Consider the following 5,694-nt stretch of genomic DNA (forward strand, 5'->3'; position numbering starts at 1 on the left):
CTACTTGCGCTCAGAGAGAAAGACAGTGTATGTACTATATTCGACAGCGAAAAGTAGTGAAAAGTTATTCGATGCAGACCTCTATCCTGTACCACAGTAGTATTGAAAGGTATAAAAATGGAAGTAAGATCTATTTTTTTTTTTCGAAAGAATCGATTCAGAAGTATAGAATAATTCAGAAAAGAAGCATCGAGTAAATTCCATAATTATAAGTTGCACCGCAAACCGTTCATTGATCGTTGGAAGAACTGATTGTAAATATAAATAAATAAATAAAATTTTGAGCACAATATTGTTTGGGAGAATTTTTTTAAGCATATAATAATTTTGGGTGCAAAATGCTTCCAAACATATTATATGTTCATATAATAACATATTGTTTTTTGGAAGACAACATTATTGAATTTGGATGCAAAAATACAAAATGTTTGGAACTTAGACTACCCAAACATATATTGTTTAGACCAATATGCTTTCAAACATATTATATATTGGAAGAGATCAAACATATAAATGTTTGGGCAATACCCAAAAATGTATATGCTTGAAGCAAAATATGTTTGGGAGTATATGTTACAGAAGCGATTTTTTGTGAGCGTGTAAGGATCAAAGAAGTAGCTGATCAATTGCCCAAGGAAAAATAAAATGTTAAATTTGTAATAACAAGCAACAACCACCAACTTAATTCAATATCGCTCCCTGTTAAATAGCGCTCCAAGCTACTAAACACATATATGTTTATAGGCTATTTCTAAATTAATATATGTTTGCATCCAAGCATATTATATTTACAAACATTTTATGTCCCAAACATAATATGTTCTAACATATTAACATATATATCCCAAACATGTTATGCTAGTTTATGAACATTATATGCTTGCACTCAAAAATATTGTGTTTAAAAATTTGTGTTCCAAACATATAATGTTTATAGCCAAACATATGAAAAACAGTCTTTTTCATCCGTGTAGTTACAAAAATATGAAGCGTTTTAAAATTTGGGTTTGGCCGGAGCACAATCTTCAGACTCCGGCCCGAAGACCCCGACTCCGACTTCACAGCCCTGTTTGGCCGTTCTCGCGATACCTTCAGCTCACGAGGAAGATTTTCGACCGTTGATTTTGATAAAATCTGGACATCAAGTCATTTCTGGTGTTATTACCCTTTTTTTGTCCACTTTTTGGACGCGATGTAACAATCTATCAAAATTGAGATACAAATTCTACCAAAAAGCTACCTAACAACAAGATCTTATTTTGCAAAATTCTATTTCGATAGAAACTTCAAATTCAAAATTTTATTTCTACAGAAAATTTTGTAAAAAATTAATTTCTGTAGAAAATTTTGTCAAAATTTTATTCCTGCAGAATATTTTGTCAAAATTATTTTTTTTTTATTTAGTGAGTTTGGTTCCTGCACAACAAGACTCAAGGTCCTATAATTTACAGTACGAGTGCAGGCATTTGATTGTATGCGAACAGATTTATATCAAAACAAAATTTAATAACGTTAATTAAACTAGAACGGAATGTACAAATTATTAAGAAATGATTTTTTGCTACGAAATAAAAAGCATAAGTAAAAGAGCAAATTGAATGTTAACATTAACAGGGTCAATTTATAGACGTTTCTAGAGATTATATGATTCTTTTTGCCAATTAATATACAATATAATTATGATAATTACAATAAAAAGAAGTGAAAGGATAGTGTAGTTTATTTATTTTTGCTGAAGATGTCAATATTAAAGAAAATAGATAAAAAGTTCGCTTTTGAATTGTGCTCTGTTTTAATTGTTTTTATATTTATAGGTAACATGTTCCAGAGACGAATCGCATGGATGAAGAATTGCCACTCCGATATAACATGCCTGTGGCGTAATTGGATCAAATTACCGGTTCTATTAGATGCACTAAAGCGTAAACTATTAAATAGATGATCAGGTTCCCTGTCCGTAATAATCCTATGTAGAAATAATAAGAAACGAATTTTAAGGTAGTTCTCAAAATTGATCCCCAATATCTTCTTTAGAAAATTTTGTCAAACTTTTATTTCTATAGAAAATTTTGTCAACATTTTATTGCAATAGAAAATTTTGTCAACATTTTATTTCTATAGAAAATTTTGTTAACAATTTATTGCTATAAAAAATTTTATTTCTATAGACAATTTTGTCAAGATTTTATTTCTACAGAAAATTTTGTCAAAATTTTATTTCTATAGAAAATTTTGTCAAACTTTTATTTCTATAGAAAACTTTGTCAAAATTTCATTCCTACAGGATATTTTGTAAATAATTTATTTCTATAGATTTTTTTTTCAAAATTTTATTTCTATAGAAAATTTTGCCAAAATTTTTTTACTATAGAAAATTTTGCCCAAAATTTTATTTCTATAGAAAATTTTGCCAAAATTTTATTTCCATAGAAAATGTATGCAATACCTTTTTGCAAAATCTATCAAAACATCAAAAACTTTGTCATTCTACCAAACAGTAAAAAATCTACAATTTTTGGTAGAATTCTACCAGACTGCATTGACATCAATATACTAGATTACATAGATTAAAAAGCCTTTGTTAGTTTGTTAACAATAAAATGAGTTGTCTCTGGAATAAATCTTTCAGCTGTCAAAAGAGCGGCTTAGAAAATGTTGCTACTTCAATTTGGTAGCAATCTATATTAGTCACACTGTATATAAGTTTTATTTTGGTCTTTACCATATTCGTCCTTTCAAATTTCAGCTTTCATTTATATTTCATTTTGTGTCACACACAGACACCTTTTTTATATTTTTAATAAATATGTTCATCGTGATTTAATGTCTCCATAAAATATTTTCCCAATTAAATTTCATTTAAAGTCGAGATGAGAGACAAAACCTTAAACAAAAACTCTAACAATGGAGTTGAATAGAACGGAACCAAACAATGGCAAATGGCAATGCCCAAAGTCACACTTGGAATAAATATAATTGGAATAGAAGTCACTGTAAATTATGGAAGCAAAAATAATAAATTTTCATCAAATGCTCATAGTAGTCGGCATTCACGATATGAAAACGCAACAAAAGGACTAAATCATGAGATACGGATGTATATGAATGGAGCCGAAGTTGGCACGTTGTCTCTTCGCAAAAGAATAATGGCCACTGAGTAGAGCTTACGAAAAGTCATTCGATGTCGAAAGTTATCACATTGCAAAAGAAAAGGCAACCATATAATATGTAAGTCATGTTCCAAAAAAAAAAAAATCATTTCCGTTTATAAAACATTAAAATTTTAATTTGCTGCCATATGTATGTTTAATCTGGATGAAATTGGAGTAAAACATACCTATCAGATATTCTCAAATTAACCATTTTTCTTGACCAATTACAAATGCATGATTAATTTGAATACTCTTAGAATTGCTTTTCCAAAGATAAGATTTCACGATGATGATGATGAATAAAATGTCATATTTTGTCTTGTCTATGATGGGGCTCGAAGAGCAAAATAATTTGTTCTTTGTGTGAAAAATGAGGAATTTTCCTCTAAGTTTGCACATATGTGGGTCCACGGGCTGGTCTACGAGTATATGTGTTGAAATTTGGTCATCTCGGGTGTATACATTATTGTTTTAGCTGCCAAATTCGCAACTATGAATTGATTTCCAAGATTTGTTTTTTGCTAGATAGTTAGCGAGATGTTGACCTTATAGATATTTTTTTTCCAAAATTTTAACAAAGTGATGGCTCTTAGTATATGAGATTTTCCTATCCCAAAATCGTAAATTTTTAAAGCAATTCACGAAAAATTTTCCAATTAAAATTTTAAAGGAAAAAAATTTAAAAATTTAATTAATTCAACAAATTTTTTAATGAAACAAAAATCAATCACAAAAATTAATAATATAAATTATTATACCCTAAACAGCGTTGCCAGAATTGTTTCACCAAAAACCGCTAGATTTGTCCAAAAAAATAGCTAAAACAAGTAAGAGAAGTCTAAAGTCGGGCGGGGCCAACTATATTATACCCTTCACCACTTTGTAAATCCACATTTTCGATACTATATCAAATCCGTCCAATGTGTTGGGTGCTATATATAAAGGTTTTTGCCCCAAAAACATACATTTAAATCTGACTTCATCTGAACTAAATTTATAATCTATAGACTTAAAATTTAAGTTAATGCCCTGGGATGGTACACTATGTTAGTAAAAACAAGTAAGGAAAGTCTAAGGTCGGGCGGGGCCGACTATATTATACCCTGCACCACTTTGTACATCTAAATTTTCGATACCATATCACATCCGTCAAATGTGTTGGGTGCTATATATAAAGGTTTGTCCCATATACATACATTTAAATATCACTCGATGTGGACAGAATTTGATAGACTTTTACAAAATCTATAGACTCAAAATTTAAGTTGGCTAATGCACTAGGGTGGAACACAATTTTAGTAAAAATAACTTATAATACCCTGTTCCACAGTGTGGCGCAGGGTATAAATATGGAAAACATTTAAATCTGAAGCAATTTTAAGGAAACTTCGCAAAAGTTTATTTATGATTTATCGCTCGGTATATATGTATTAGAAGTTTAGGAAAATTAGAGTCATTTTTACAACTTTTCGACTAAGTAGTGGCGATTTAACAAGGAAAATGTTGGTATTTTGACCATTTTTGTCGAAATCAGAAAAACATATATATGGGAGCTATATCTAAATCTGAACCGATTTCAATCAAATTTGGCACACATGACTATATTACTAATTGTACTCCTAGTGCAAAATTTCAACCAAATTGGGGCAAAACTCTGGCTTCTGGGGCCATATAAGTCCATATCAGGCGAAAAATATATATGGAAGCTATATCTAAATCTGAACCGATTTCAATCAAATTTGGCACACATGACTATAGTACCAATTGTACCCCTTGTGCAAAATTTCAAGCTAATCGATATGAAACTCTGGCTTCTGGGTCCATATAAGTGCATATCGGGCGAATGATATATATGGGACCTATATCTAAATCTGAATCGATTTCAAACCAAATTTGGCACGCATAGCTACAATGCTAAATCTACTCCCTGTGCAAAATTTCAACCGAATTGTGCCAAAACTCTGGCTTGTAGGACCATATTAGTCCATATCGGGCGAAAGATATATATGGGAGCTGTATCTAAATTTTAACCGATTTCAATCATGTTTTCAAATAAAAGAAAAACATTTAATTCCAATTTATTGAAATATAATTCATTTAATCATAGCAAAAAGTTCATGCCATAAACATAAAATAACCCACTTTCAACTCAAGCTAATTTTCTTACAATACTTTGTATGTCATTTTTTGGTGTTTTTGTGAAAAACGTTATTGAAGAAGTTTGTTTACATTTGGAAATGAATACAAAGTGAAGAAGCAACATCTTATACGACTCAGATATATAAAGTAAAACACTATTTAATTAGAAAATAACGGCTAGGAAAATCTATTAGTGCGACATTTACGCATTTTCAGTTTACTTTTACCATTTATTGAATCGCGTTTTGCGTGCTCTTTTGGCCTGTCTTGTTTTAAGAGCACATTTTGTAAAAAAGAGCACGTCTGTCATCCCTATATGGGAGCTATATCTAAATCTGAACCGATTTCAATCAAATTTTGCACACTGGACTATACGACTAAGTGTTATATTTGTACAAAATTT

This window comes from Haematobia irritans, chromosome 1, assembly GCF_050003625.1.
Source record: "Haematobia irritans isolate KBUSLIRL chromosome 1, ASM5000362v1, whole genome shotgun sequence".
Classification (NCBI taxonomy): domain Eukaryota; kingdom Metazoa; phylum Arthropoda; class Insecta; order Diptera; family Muscidae; genus Haematobia; species Haematobia irritans.